Below are 16,448 nucleotides of genomic sequence, written 5' to 3'. Positions count from 1 at the left end.
TCTGTGAGGCAGCTGCTCTACCAGCTGCGGCACTGTGCCGCCCCTAATATTTTTCTGACATCCTATCCCCCTCACTGTGACTACACTTTCCTAGATAGTATTTCAGATGCAGTCAGTCTTGGCTAAATGTCCCTGTCCCACTTAGACGTTTTTTTAGACAACTACAGGCGACTAGTTTGTCTCCACATGTTCACCGGTGGTCGTTGGGAGTAGTCTCCTCATTCGCGCAAAAAGTCGTAGCGTCTTTCTGGTCATGTTGAAAATGTTATACCGACAGTGGATTTAACACCAATGAGCGTAGCTTGACTTCACCTGACGTCGATGCTGTCATAGGCTGTCGCCAGGATGACGTAGGTTGTCGCCGGTTATTCAGCGACCTGCTACGACTATGACAGTCGCTGGCAGTTGCCTAAAAAATCGGCAAGTGGGACAGGCCCGTAATAAATCCATAGCAATTTGTCACGGAGTCTTTGTTTACCATGATAATGGAGACTGCCGCGTGCCTTAGAGCGCTTACAGCGCCAGACACCCGGGCTCGATCCTGGTTACAGCCGCTTGTTTGTACTCAGTTTGTACGTTCTTCCCGTGACCACGTGGGTTTTCTCAAAAAACGTTGGTTTCCTCCCACACCCCAAAGACGTACAGGTTTGTAGGTTAATCGGCTTTGGCTTATATGTAAAATTGTCCCTAGTGTGTGTGGGATAGTGTTAATGTGCGGGGATCGCTGGTTGGAGCGGACTCGGTGGGCCGAAAGGCTCTGTTTCCGTGCTGAATCTCTAAATTAAACTAAACTAAACTTAACCCAAAAGGAATAAATAATTTCAAAGTGCAAGCGAGGTTTTAGTAGTGAGGAACTGGCTGATGCAGGAGTAGGTGGGAGCTTGCTGGCACCATCTGTGCAGTGGGTCCATTGTATCACAGGTCATTTGCCTGCTGGCAAGCAACACTCACCATACCTTGAACATTGGCACCACTCAAATCAGTAAACAGAAAGATTCATTAGCAACAAAATCCATTCCGGATCGATGCTGGGTAGCTGTGTTACAGGGCACAACCCCTGCGTTGCTCAATGATTACATTCTGCCATTACAGCAATTACTTATCAAAATGTAAAACATCATGGGATACAATGGTGCAGAGGGGTGGTATGGTGGAGCAGCGGTAGATTTGCTACTTTACAGCGCTAGAGACCTGGGTTCAATCCTGACTAGAGGGGTTGTCTGTTCGGCGTTTGGACGTTTTCCCTGTGACCGCGCGTTGGTTTCCTCCAGGTGCTCCGGTTTCTTCCCACACTCCAAAGACTTTCATGTTTGTAGCTTATTTGACTTGTAAAATGTTCCCAGGCGCAAATAAAACTAGTGTACGGTTGATGTGTAAGAAGGAACTGCAGATGCCGGTTTAAACCGAAGATAGACACAAAATGCTGGAGTAACTCAGTGAGGAGAAGGCAGGCACGGGTTATTGATTGTGGACCATCAGCCATGATCACAAAGAATGGCGGTGTTGGCTCGAAGGGCCGAATGGCCGAATGGCCCTGCACCTATTTGCTATGTTTCTATGAAACAGGCAGCATCTCTGGAGAGAAGGAATGGGTGACATTTCGGGTCTCGAAACGTCACCCATTTCTTCTCTCCAGAGATGCTGCCTGTCCCGCTGAGTTACTCCAGCATTTTGTGTCTATCTTTAGTGTACGGGTGATCGTTGCTCGGCGCGGACTCGGTGGGCCGAAGGACCTGTTTCCTGCGCTGTATCTCTGAACTAAACTAAACCAAAGATGCGACCAAGTCAAACTCAAGTACAACGGATTTCGGTTCAGTTTATTGTGACGTGTAGCGAGATACAGTGAAAAGGTGGACAAAACTGCTGGAGAAACTCAGCGTTGCAGCAGCATCTATGGAGCGAAGGAAATAGGCAAAGTTTTGGGCCGAAACCCTTCTTCAGACTTGCAAAGGAAATAGGCAAAGTTTCGGGCCGAAACCCTTCTTCAGACTTGCGAAGGAAATAGCCAACGTTTCAGGCAGAAACGAAACGTTTCCTATTTCCTTCGCTCCATAGATGCTGCTGCACCCGCTGAGTTTCTCCAGCATTTTTGTCTACCTTCGATTTTCCAGCATCTGCAGTTCCTTCTTGAATACAGTGAAAATATGGTTATATGGTTATATGGTTAAAAGCTTTTGTTGCGTGCTAACCAGTCAGCGGAAGGACTGCACATGATTACAATCGAGCCATTACAGCAGAGTAAAGGTGCTGGCTCGAAGGGCCAAATGGCCTGCTCCTGCACCTATCGTCTATTGTCTAAAGGGGAAGGTACAGATAGTACAATATAGAATTGAAACAATATCTCAGACTTGATACCTTTAGCCAGTCAGGAGTGGCTGATAGGGTACATTCGGCAACATGTAACCTGTGACCTGTGACATCACACTCTGGCCCTGTCAACTAGAAACCTCCATCACCAGGTATGTGTCTCCTCATGGTTTAGTTTTAACCTTCACTCTGCTCAGTATCTCAGCCCTCCTGCTCCCTTTCTACCCTGTCCTCGCCATCTTCCTGCTCGCACCTCATTCTTCTCCTCTGTGAGGTCACAGACCTCCTGCTTTCTCCTTGCCAGCCCTCCTCACGAGGATGTTTCCACTAGTGGGACAGTCTTGGACCACAGGCTACCCCGCCTCGGAATAAAAGGACGTACCTTTAGGGAGGAGATGAGGAGGAATTTCTTCAGTCAGGGGGTGGTGAATCTGTGGAATTCCATACAACCATATAACAATTACAGCACGGAAACAGGCCATCTCGGCCCTTCTAGTCCGTGCCGAACACTTACTCTCACCTAGTCCCATCTACCTGCACTCAGACCATAACCCTCCATTCCTTTCGCATCCATATACCTATCCAATTTATTTTTAAATGATAAAATCGAACCTGCCTCCACCACTTCCACTGGAAGCTCATTCCACACAGCTACCATTCTCTGAGTAAAGAAGTTCCCCCTCATGTTACCCCTAAACCTCTGTCCCTTAATTCTCAAATCATTGCCACAGGAGGCTGTGGAGGTCAAGTCAGTGGACATTTTTACGGCAGAGGTGGATACTGTAGATTCTTAATTAGTCCGGGTGTCGGGAGTTATGGGGAAGAGGTAGGAAAATGGGGTTGAGAGGGAGAGATAGATCAGCCACGAATGAATGGCAGAGTAGATGTTGGGCCAAAAGGAACCATAGACCCGGGTTCCATCTCCATCTCGATTACAGGTGCTGTCTGTACGGAGTTTGCACGTTCTGCCTCATGACCTCGTGGGTTTCCTCCGGGCGCTCCGGTTTCCTCCCACACCCCAAAGACGTGCAGGTTTGTCGGTTGTGTTAGAGGTCAGGTCTGTACGTTAATTGGCCTCTATAAATTGCCCCTCGGGGGTGGGGAGTGGATGAGAAAGTGGGATAACGTAGAACTTGTGTGAACGGCTGATCAAAGATAGACTCAAACTGCTGGAACAACTCAGCGGGTCAGGCAGCATCTCTGAGGAAAATGGATTGGTGACGTTTTAGGTCGGGACCCTGCTTCAGACTGATTGAACGGGTGTTCGATGGTCAGCGTGGATTTGTGTGCCGAAGGCCCTGTTTCCATGCTATACCTTTCAATCGTTCAATCAACAGATATTTCTCTGTAATTTTCTCCATTTTCAATATGTTGTCACAACAAGACTCAAATTCCCCTCTCCTCTCCTTCACCGTCCCGTAGAGAGCGTTCCCTCTGCATCTTCTTGGCAAACCAGAATTTACCAGAACGATGCTTCGATTAGGGCTTATTAGCTGCAGAGAGAGGTTGGATAGACTTGCATTGTTTTAGTTTAGAGATACAGCGTGGAAACAGGCCCTTCGGCCCACCGGGTCCGCGCTGACCAGCGATCCCCGCACATTAACATTATCCTACACCCACTAGGGACAATTTTTACATTTACCAAGCTAATTAACCTACAAGCCTGTACGTCTTTGGAATGTGGGAGGAAACCGAAGAGCTCGGGGAAAACCCACGCAGGTCACGGGGAGAACGTACAAACTTCGTACAGACAGCACCCGTAGTCAGGATCGAACCTGGGTCTCCGGCGCTGCATTCGCTGTAAGGCAGCAACTCTACCGCTGCGCCACCGTGACCGCCCTATTCTCTGGAATGCCAGAGGTTATGGGGTGACCTGATAGAAGCATATAAAATTCTGAGAGAGGCATAGAAAGGTTAGACAGAGCCCTTTTCCCAGGATGGAAAAATCAAATACTACAAGGCATAGCTTTAAGGTTAGAGGGGTAAAGATTAAAGGAGGAGTGTGGAGCAAGTTTTTGACACAGAGAGCGAGTGCACTTGGAACGTGCTGCCGGGGGTCGTGGTCGAGGCGATTCAATGATGAGCGTTTGATGCCACTGGGCCTGTACTCGCTGGGGTTTAGAAGAACCTCATTGAAACATCAAACAGTGAAAGGCTGGATAGAGTGAATGGGGAGAAGATGGTTCCGCTGGTGGGAGAGTCCATGACCAGAGGCCAGAGACTCAGAATAAAAAGGCGTACCTTTAGATAGGAGATGATGAAACTCTTCTTTTTTTATTTTATTTGATTAGAAGCAATGTACATACCTCTTAATCATAATATGCAACATATTACATTTCTTGTACAACTTCTTTTTTTAAACTTTAACCTATAATAGAAAAAGAGAAAAGAAAAAAGAGAAAGACGAAAAGGGTGAGACTAGTGGTGGAGTGTAGTCCGCAGTAGTTGGCGTTAAGTGAATGATAATGATTAAGTAGACTGCGTGCTTGAAAATGTGAAAAGAAAAGAAGAAGAAAAAGGCCCCACAGAAAAGGGGGGCCTTAAGAAAAGAAAAATAAAATAAGTAAGGTAAGGGAATGTGCCTAGTTCCTGATGCTTCACACCCATCACCTAGTTCTAAAAGAGTTACTTTCCAGGGTTGTGTTGCACCATATTACACCTGTAACAAATCAATGAAAGGTGACCATATTCTTAGGAATAGCTTGTGTTTTCCTGCTAGAACAAGTCTCATTTCCTCAAGATGTAGTATTTCCGACATATTTGTAGTCCACATTTTAAACGTGGGGATAGGAGCATCTTTCCAGAATTTAAGTATAAGTTTTTTTGCTGTTATCAAACCGTAGTTTAATAAACATCTTTGAAATGTATTTCGTTCAGAACAGGCCCCCGGCAGCACGTTCCAAGTGCACTCACTCTCTGTGTCAAAAACGTGCTCCACACTCCTCCTTTAATCTTTGCCCCTGTAACATCAAAGCTATGCCTTGTAGTATTTGATTTTTTCCATCCTGGGAAAAGGGCTCTGTCTAACCTTTCTATGTACTTAATCAATACTTAATCAATTCTGTATTTGGGTCCAGTCTTAATTTAAATATTTTTGAAAAGCTTTCAAATATTTCCTTCCAAAATTTCTGAGGTTTTGCACAGGAAACAAATGAATGTGCTATTGGTGCCTCTTTAGTTAGGCACTTATCACAGATGGGAGAGACATTTGGAAATGTTTTATTTAATTTTGTTTTTGAGTAATATAATCTATGTACAATTTTAAATTGGATCAATATGTGTCGTTAACGTTGATCGAACATTTATGTATATATAACAAGTAATCTTCCCATCTGTCCTTGGAAATTTCTATAGACAATTCATGTTCCCATTCTTTCCTTATACCTTCTGTCGAAGGTATATCTATATTTAAAATAGTATTATAAACATATAATTGATCCAATTCTGCCTGTCTATTCATGCTTCTGAAATTCTTCAGTCAGGCAGTTGTGAATCTGTGGAATTCATTGCCACAGACGGCTGTGGAGGCCGTCAATCGATATTTTTAAGGGAAAGGTTGATATTCAGTTTGGTTATTCCTGCTGTGGTGAGCAGCTGGTTGTTTATTTCCAGTTTTGCGACTGCAGTTAGTACGTGAGCTGATGTGATGAGCACAACTGTGTGTAACGTTCTCTCTTTATGATCTTAATAAAAGACTAAAGATTCACTCTAAACTTTGTAATGGACCACTTACAAACGTGGTGTCAGAAGTGACAACATTGTACGTCTTTGGAATGTGGGAGGAAACCAGAGCACCCGGAGAAACCTACACGGTCGTGGGGGAGAATGTCTTCTTCTTGTGTAGGGCGTGCACAGCCTAAAGTTGTAGGTCAACTTGTTCTATTTGATCTATTTGTTTGTGCACGTCGGGTTGATTGCATTCGTCGAAACAGGGTGGACCACATGAAGGTTGCAATCTCCCACACCGTGGGGAGAATGTACAAACTCTGTACAGACAGCATTTGTAGTCAGGATCGAACTGGGGCCTCTACCGCTGCACCACTGTGCCGCACCAAAGACCGGGTCATTTTTGTGAATTGCCCGAGATGCCGAGAAATCAGGAGATTCCCAGGAATATGGGGCATGGCAAAACAAGTAGCGAAGGGGAACATGCAACACTTCCTTGCTTTCTTACCTTTCTTTACTAACGCAAAAAATACAAAGCACTGGAGTAACTCAGCGGCTCAGGCAGCATCTCTGGAGAACATGGATAGGCAATGTTTCGTTTCGGGACCCTTCTTTAGACTGATTGTAATGTGGGGGGGGGGAGAAGAAAGCTGGAAGAGTGGTGGGTTGGGATAAAGACTGGTGAGTGATAGGTGGATACTGCTGAAGGAGGCGGGTTGAGTGGTCAATGGGTGGACAAAGGCTAGAGAGAGAAAGGAGAATGAAGGGAATCAGATAAGGAGAGAAGATGAGTGAAATATTCAGTTCAGTTTAGTTTGTCACGCATACCGATGTACAGTGAAAAGCTTTTGAATCTGGCGGGAGGGGTATAGGTGGAAGGGGACGGGGAAAGGGCAGGGAGTACAGTGTGTGAGGAGTGCACGCTGGTGTAGAAAACAGGGAAGCGAGGAATGAAAAGGGGGCTGGGTGAATTCAACGTTCATACGGTTGGGATGTAAGCTGCCCAAGCGGGATATGAGGCGCTGTTCCTCCAGTTTGTGTGTGACCTCACTCTGGCAATGGAGGAAGTTCAGGACAGAAAGGTCAGTGTGGGAATGGGAAGGGGAGTTCAAATGGTTAGCAACCGGGATATCCAGCAGGCCTTGATGGACCGAGCGCAAGTGTTCGGCAAAACAGTCTGTGTTCGCCGATGTACAGGAGGCCACGTTGGGAACACCGGATGCAGTAGATGAGGTGAGAGGAGGCGCGCGTGAACCTCTGTCTCACCTGGAAGGAACGCTGGGGTCCCTGGATGGAGCCGAGGGAGGAGGTGAAGGGACAGGTGTTACATCTCCTGCGGTTGTAACATAGAAACATATAAAATAGGTGCAGGAGGGGGCCATTCGGCCCTTCGAGCCAGCACCGCCATTAATTGTGATCATGGCTGATCGTCCCCTATCAATAACCTGTGCCTGCCTTCTCCCCATATCCCTTGACTCCACTAGCCCTTAGAGCTCTATCTAACTCTCTCTTAAATCCGTCCAGTGACTTGGCCTCCGCTGCCCTCTGTGGCAGGGAATTCCATAAATTCACAACTCTCAGGGGGCAAAAGTTTTTTCTCACCTGAATCTTAAATGACCTTCCCTTTATTCTAAGTAGGGGGAAGTACCTGGGGAGTGAATGATTCGGTTTTATTTTTGCTCAGGATTCCAGCCTCCACAGACAATAGACAATAAACAATAGGTGCAGGAGTAGGCCATTCGGCCCTTCGAGCCAGCACCACCATTCAATGTGATCATGGCTGACTCCTGTGTCTCAGTTTCAAATATCACTCTTGTCCACCTTTTTGCTGCCGGAGCAGTTTTGAGCTCTTAAAGTCAAATTTGGTATCACTTAACTGTCATTTTCTGCCTTGGCTGCAGGTATATTGGGACAGCAAACATGTTTGGATATACAGCGTTTAGGGCAACACATTGGCGCAGTGGTAGCGTTGCTGCCTTACAGCATCTGAGACCCGGGTTCCATCCTGACAGTGGCTACTGTCAGTACAAAATTTGTACCATCTCCCTGTGACCGCGTGGGTTTTCTCCGGGTGCTCCGGTTTCCTCCCACATTCCAAAGACGTGCGGGTTTATAGGTTAATTGGCTCCTGTAAATTTCTCCCGAGTGTCGAGGATAGAATAAGTGTAGGCTGATCGTGGTCGGCACTGACCAGGTGGGCCGAAAGGCCTGATTCCATCATGTATCTCCAAAACTAAAGCATGGAAATACTGCCAACCATCGATCACCCGTTCACGCTAGTTCTATGTTATCCCACTTTCTCATCAACGCCATACGCACCAGGGGCATTTTACTGAGGGACATTTAACCTACAAACCCGCACGTATTTGGGATGTGGGGAAAAACCGGAATGCCCGGAGGAAACCCCACACAGTCACAGGAGGATTTCAAGGCCAGGATCAAACCCAGGTCATAGTCATAGAGTGATACAGTGTGGAAACAGGCCCTTCAGCCCAACTTGCCAACATGTCCCAGCCACACTAGTCCCACCTGTCTCAGTGTTTCTTAAATGTTAAAATATTATCTTATTCCCTGTCTCAACTACCTCCACTGGCTTGTTCCATTCATCCACCATACTTTGTGTGAAAAAGTTACCCTTCAGGTTCCTATTAAATCTTTTCCCCTTCACCTTAAACCTATGTCCTCTGGTCTTCAATTCACCTACTCTGGGCAAGAGGCTCTGTGCATCTACCCGATCTATTCCTCTCATGATCTTATACATCTCTATAATATCATCCCTCATCCTCCAGCGCTCCAAGGAATAGAGTCCCAGCTTAGTCAACCTTTCCCTTTAACTCAGACCCCTAGTCCTGGCACATCCTCATAAATCTTCTCTACCCTTTCCAGCTTGACAACATCTTTCCTATAACATGGTGCCCAGAACTGAACACAATACTGTAGATGTGGCCTCACGAACGCCTCATACAACTGCAACATGACCCCTCAACTTCTATACTCAATACTCTGGCTGCTGAAGGCCAATGTACCAAAAGCTTTTTTGACCACCCGATCTATATGTGACTCCACCTTCAGGGAACTATGCACCTGCACTCCTAGATCCCTCTGCTCTACAACACTCCCCAGAGCCCGACCATTCACAGTGTAGGTCCTGCCCTTGTTAGACTTTGCAAAATGCAACACCTCACATTTTTCTGCATTAAATTGCATCAACCATTCTTCAGCTCACCTGGCCAATCGATCCAGATCCGGCTGCAATCGTTTCACAACCATCTTCACTATCTGTAAATTCACCCACTCTTGTATCATCTGCAAACTTGCTAATCTTGCCCTGTATGTTCTCATCCAAATCATTGATGTAGATGACAAACAGTAACGGGCCCAGCACCGAACCCTGAGGCACGCCACCAGTCACAGGCCTCCAGTCCGAAAAGCATCCTTCCACCATCACCCTCTGCTTCCTTCCATGAAGTCAATTTTCTACCTTCCATGAAGTCAATTCAGCTGTCTCTCCTACCATGAGGAACCTTGTGCAGGAATGCTTTACTGAAGTCCATTTTCACAACATCTACAGCTCTGCCCTCATCGACCTTTTTGGTCACTTGTGCTGATCTCTACAAGCCTGAGGCCTGGCGCCAACTCTCTGACACCTCCTCTTAATTATCCTTGGACCATGACCCCACAGACGAGCACCAGGCCATTATGTCAAACACTATCACTGGCTTCATCAACCCCGGCTCCCTGCCCTCCCGAGCCTCCAACCTCATCGTTCCCCAGCCCCGCACGGCCCGATTTTACCTTCTCCCCAAAATCCACAAACCTGACTGTCCTGGCAGACCCATTGTTTCTGCTTGTTCTTGTCCCATCAAACGTATTTCCATATACCTTGACTCCACCTTATTTTCCACCCCCCCCGGTCAAATCCCTCCCTACCGATGTCCAAGACACCCATACGCTCTTCGTCTCCTCCATGACTTCCGTTTTCTAGGCCCCCATTCCCTCATCTTCACCATGGATGTCCAGTCACTCTACACCTCCATCCCCCACCAGGAGGGTCTTAAAGCCCTCCGTTTCTTCAATGACCGCAGAACCAACCAATCCCCATCTCACGATGCTCTCCTCTGACTAGCGGAGCTGGTTCTTACCCTCAACAACTTTTCCTTTGACTCCTCCCATTTCCTCCAAATCCAAGGCGTAGCTATGGGCCCAGCTATGCCTGCCTCTTTGTAGGGTACATCAAACAATCCTTGTTCAAGGCGTACCATGGCCCTGTCCCCGAACTCTACCTCCGCTACATTTACGACTGCATTGGTGCTACCTCCTGCACCCATGCACAACTCACTGACTTCATCCATTTCATCACTAACTTCCATCCGGCACTCAAATTCACCTGGACCTTTTCCGACATCTCCTTACCGTTTCTAGACCTCACTATCTCTATCGCAGGTAACAGACTACTGACCGACATCTACTACAAACCCACTGACTCCCATGGCTATCTGGACTACACTTCTTCCCACCCTGCTTCTTGTAAGGACTCTATCCCCTACTCCCAATTCTTCCATCTACGCCGCATCTGCACCCAGGATGAGGTGTTCCAATCCAGGGCATCGGAGATGTCCTCATTCTTTATGGTACAGGAGTTCCCCTCTTCGACTATAGATGAGGCTCTCACCAGGGTCTCTTCTATACCCCGTAGCTCCGCTCTCACTCCCCAATCCCCCACTCGTAACAAGGACAGATTCCCCCTTGTCCTCACATTCCACCCTACCAGCCATCACATACAACAGATAATCCTCCGACATTTTCGCCATCTCCAACGGGATCCCACCACTGGCCACATCTTCCCACCTCCCCCTCTATCGGCTTTCCACAGAGACCGCTCCCTCCGTAACTCCCTGATCAATTTGTCCCTTCCCACCCAAACCACCCACTCTCCTGCCACTTTCCCTTGCAACCACAGGAAATGCTACACTTAAACATAGAAACATAGAAAATTGGTGCAGATGTAGGCCATTCGGCCCTTCGAGCCTGCACCGCTATTCAATATGATCATGGCTGATCATCCAACTCAGTATCCTGTTCCTGCCTTCTCTCCATACCCCCTGATCCCTTTAGCCACAAGGGCCACATCTAACTCCCTCTTAAATATAGCCAATGAACTGGCCTCAACTACCTTCTGCGGCAGAGAATTCCACAGATTCACCACTCTCTGTGTGAAAAAAGTTTTCCTCATCTCGGTCCTAAAAGATTTCCCCCTTATCCTTAAACTATGAGCCCTTGCTCTGGACTTCCCCAACATCGGGAACAATCTTCCTGCATCTAGCCTGTCCAACCCCTTAAGAATTTTGTAAGTTTCTATAAGATCCCCCCTCAATCTTCCAAATTCTAGCGAGTACAAACCGAGTCTATCCAGTCTTTCTTCATATGAAAGTCCTGACATCCCAGGAATCAGTCTGGTGAACCTTCTCTGTACTCCCTCTATGGCAAGAATGTCTTTCCTCAGATTAGGAGACCAAAACTGTACACAATACTCCAGGTCTCACCAAGACACTGTACAACTGCAGTAGAACCTCCCTGCTCCTATACTCAAATCCTTGTCATTTTACCTCCCCCTTTGACTCCATTCAAGGACCCAAGTCGTCTTTCCAGGTGCGGCAGAGGTTCACCTGCACTTCCTCCAACCTCATCTATTGCGTCCGCTGCTCTAGGTGTCAGCTGCTCTACATCGGTGAGACCAAGCGTAGGCTTGGCGATCGCTTCGCGCAATACATCCGCTCGGTTTACAATAGCCAACCTGATCTCCCGGTGGCTCAGCACTTTAACTCCCCCTCCCATTCTGACTCCGAAATGTCTGTCCTGGGCCTCCTCCATGGCCAGAGTGAGTCCCACCGTAAATTGGAGGAGCAGCACCTCATATTTCGCTTGGATAGTTTACACCCCAGCGGTATGAACAGTGACCTCCAATTTCAAGTAGTCCCTGCTCTCTCCTCCCCTTCCCCGCTCTCCCACAGCCCACTGTCTCCGCCTCTTACTTTCTTCTTCCCACCCCCCACATCAGTCTGAAGAAGGGTCTCGACCTGAAAAGTCACCCATTTCTTCGCTCCACAGATGCTGCCTCACCCGCTGAGTTTCCCCATCATTTTTGTCTATCTTCAAAAAACTCAATCAGATTTGCAAGACACCACCTCCCACATACAAACCCATGTTGACTATCCCTAATCTGCCCTTGCCCGTCCAAATACCTGTATAACCGATCCCTAAGAATACTCTCTGATAACTTTCCAACTACAGATGTTAAGCTCACTGGCCTATAGTTCCCAGCATTTTCCCTGCAGCCCTTCTTGCAAAGAGGCACAGCATTTGCCACCCTCCAGTCTTCCGGCACCTCTCCTGTATTTAAAGACGACTCGTAAATTTCAACCAGGGCTCCCACAATTTCCTCTCTAGTTTCCCGCAATGTCCTCGGATATATCTGATCAGGCCCTGGAGATTTGTCTACCTTCATGCACGACAGTACCTTCAGTACTTCTTCGACGGTAACACTAACTACTCTCGACACTTCCATTGACTGCCCCGAGTTCCTCCGTCCTTCTGTCTTTCTCGTCAGTAAATGCAAAGGAAAAAATACTCATTGTGGACCTTACCCATCTCCTGTGGCTCCACACAGAGGTGACCGCTTTGATTTCTGAGGGGTCCCACTCTCTCTCTCTAGTTACCCTTTTCCCCCGTATATATTTATAAAATCTCTTGAGGTTGTCCTTATTGCTACCTGCCAGAGCTATCTCCTGGCCCCTGTTTGCCCTTGTGATTTCCTTTTTAACTTTGCTTCTTAGTTCCCAAAACTCTTCCAGGGATACACTTGATCCCAGGTAGACAAAAGTGCTAGAAAAACTCAGCGGGTGCAGCAGCATCTCTGGAGCGAAGGAAATAGGCAACGTTTCGTGCCGAAACGTTGCCTATTTCCTTCGCTCCAGATATGCTGCTGCACCCGCTGAGTTTCTCCAGCACTTTTGTCTACCTTCGATTTTCCAGCATCTGCAGTTCCTTCTTATACACTTGATCCCAGCTGCCTATACCTGTCCCAAGCGCCCTTTTTATTCTTAGCCAATGCCTCTATATCCCTCGTCAGTCAGGCTTCCTTACGTTTGCCTGCCTTGCCCTTCACTCTAACGGGGACGTACATACCCTGAGCTTTTGTCAGCCCACCTTTTAAAACATCCCGCTTGGCCGATGTTCCTTTCCCCTTAAATATCCAGATCCCAGTCTCCAGTACGGCTCTACCAGCTGCGCCACTGTGTTTTTTGGATAAGCTACGGGTCACTCGATACTCTTCCGAAAGCATTACTCCCCAGCGTCGACCTCAGTTTGGCAATTAGTCCGTTCAGTAGGTGATGCACGTGGGTGTGTTCGGAATGTGTCGAGTCATCCCTTCTCAGAAGCCGTGCTCACTTTGCTCACTTCTTTTGTTTTAATTTCAAATAGAATAGTCCTGACGTCAACCCGACCACAGTCCAGGCTTGTGTCTGCTGTTGCCATCGATGCAGTTGACAGCCTTCATGTCTGTCATTTCTACCTAGTGTCATCTGTAATGGGGTGGAACAGTGGAGGGGCCAAGTTTCATTTCATGACTCAGTCCAAACTGGCTTGAAATTTGATTGTCGGAAAGTTAACAGCTATTTATTGCCACTTCAGCTCCTGGCTTTGTCCAAAAAGCAATAAGCAAGAGGACCCAGACTAATTATAAGACCATAAGACTGAGTGGCACGGTGGTGCAGCGGTAGGGTTGCTGCCTGACAGCGCCAGAGACCAGGGTTCGATCCTGACTACAGGTGCTGTCTGTTTGGAGTTCTCCCCATGCGTTTTCTCCAGGTGCTGCGGTTTTCTCCCACACTTCAAAGACATACAAGTTTGTGGGTTAATTGGCTTCAATAAAGATTGTAATAGAAACATAGGAATTAGGTGCAGGAGTAGGCCATTCGGCCCTTTGAGTCAGCACCGCCATTCAATATGATCATGGCTGATCATCCAACTCAGTATCCCGTACCTGCCTTCTCTCCATACCCCCTGATCCCTTTAGCCACAAGGGCCACATCTAACTCCCTCTTAAATATAGCCAATGAACTGGCCTCGACTACCCTCTGTGGCAGAGAGTTCCAGAGATTCACCACTCTCTGTGTGAAAAAAAAGTTCTTCTCATCTCGGTTTTAAAGGATTTCCCCCTTTATCCTTAAGCTGTGACCCCTTGTCCTGGACTTCCCCAACATCGGGAACAATCTTCCTGCATCTAGCCTGTCCAACCCCTTAAGAATTTTGTAAGTTTCTATAAGATCCCCTCTCAATCTCCTACATTCTAGCGCGTATCAACCAAGTCTCTCCAGTCTCTCTTCATAAGACAGTCCTGGGACATCCCAGGAATCAGTCTGGTGAACCGTCTCTGCACTCCCTCTATGGCAATAATGTCCTTCCTCAGATTTGGAGACCAAAACTGTACGCAATACTCCAGGTGTGGTCTCACCAAGACCCTGTACAACTGCAGTAGAACCTCCCTGCTCCTATACTCAAATCCTTTCGCTATGAAAGCCAACTAGTCCCTAGTAATTAGTCCCTAGTGTGTATGATATTGCCGGCGTACGAAGATCGCTGCTCAGTGCGGACTTGGTGGGCTTGTTTCCGCGCTGTATCTCTAAAACTAAAAACTGAAAACAATGGAGCAGAATTAGACGCATGCGGCCCATCGAGACTGCTCGAAACAGGCCCTTCAGCCCACCGAGGCCGTGCGAACCAGCGATCCGTTCAGACCTGTTCAGTCTGAAGAAGGGTCCCGACCCCAAATGTCAGCCGTTCCTTCTCTTCAGAGATGCTGCCTGTCCCACTGAGTTACTCCAGCATTTTGTATCTATCCATGTACACTAGTTCTATCCTGCTGATTAGGGGCAATTTACAGTGGCCAATTAACCTGCAAACCTGCTCGTCTTTGGAGGGCGGGAGGAAACCGGAGCGCCCGGAGAAAACCCACGCAGTCACAAGGAAGATGTACACACTCTGTACAGACAGCACCCGCAGCCAGGATTGAACCCATGACTCTGGCGCTGTAAGGAGGCAACTCTACCATTGCACCACCATGCCGCCGATTTGTTCTATTAGATGCAATAACTAGCAGTCCAGCGCAATAAGAAAGCATCTGTTGGATTGGAGGTAATGCAAGAAGAGATGAGCCTTGCTTAGAACAGTGAGAAACATAGAAACATAGAAAATAGGTGCAGGAGTAGGCCATTCGGCCCTTCGAACCTGCACCGCCATTCAATATGATCATGGCTGATCATCCAACTCAGTATCCTGTACCTACCTGCCTTCTCTCCATACCCCCTGATCCCTTTAGCCACAAGGGCCACATCTAACTTCCTCTTAAATATAGCCAATAAACTGGCCTCAACTACCTTCTGAAGGCAGAGAGTTCCAGAGATTCACCACTCTCTGTGTGAAAAATGTTTTTCTCATATCGGTCCTAAAAGATTTCCCCCTTATCCTTAAACTGTGACCCCTTGTTCTGGACTCCCCCAACATCGGGAACAATCTTCCTGCATCTAGCCTGTCCAACCCCTTAAGAATTTTGTTCACAGGTTTTTTTTGGTGGTGACCATTTTCGGTTATTTTTATTCCAGGTATTTACTTCTTCATTTTGGTTCCCCAAATTCAGCTGTTACTGGCAAGTGTGTGAAGCAATGCTTTATATATTGTACGACTCTGGGCTAACAGGTAACATGAGGAAGACCAAGTCTTTCCACTGTTAAGTCATTCTACTGTTAGATGCCCAGAGTAGGGGAATCGAGGGCCACAGGGCATAGGTTCAAGGTGAAGGGGAAAAGATTTAATAGGAATCTGAGGGGTAACTTTTTCACACAAAGGGCAGCGGGTGTATGGAACAAGCTGCCGGAGGAAGTAGTTGAAGCTGGGACTATCCCAACGTTTAAGAAACAGTTAGACAGGAAGACTGACTGAACTTTATTGCCTTCCATCGCAGTGAAGAATGCAGTGGTGGATGTTTATGTTCAATTCTATTGTGCATTGTGTTCTTTTTAATTGTATGGCTGCATGGTAACTCATTTCACTGTCCCTTAATTGGTGCATGTGACAAGTAAGTGTGAGGCTTGAACCTTAAACCTTGAACCTTGAACCTTGGATAGGACAGGTTTAGAGGAATATGGGCCAAACTCAGGCAGGTGGGACTAGTGTAGCTGGGACATGTTGGCCAGTGTGGTCAAGTTGGGCCAAAGGGCCTGCTTCCACACTGTATCCCTCTATGACTATATGACCTACTAGACTAAGTGGGACCCGTTGTGGGCTGAAGGGACTGGTTTCCAGAGGGCTAGTATGGACATTGTGGGCAGTGAATTCTTGGGCAGGCAGCTCAGTCACTCAAGCCTGGTGTGCTTGCAGCTCACTCACTCACGGCTGGTGGGCTGGCAGTTGACTCA

The sequence above is a fragment of the Leucoraja erinacea genome, chromosome 28 (genome assembly GCF_028641065.1).
Source record: "Leucoraja erinacea ecotype New England chromosome 28, Leri_hhj_1, whole genome shotgun sequence".
NCBI classification, from domain to species: domain Eukaryota; kingdom Metazoa; phylum Chordata; class Chondrichthyes; order Rajiformes; family Rajidae; genus Leucoraja; species Leucoraja erinaceus.
Note: the sequence above shows the minus strand (reverse complement) of the source record.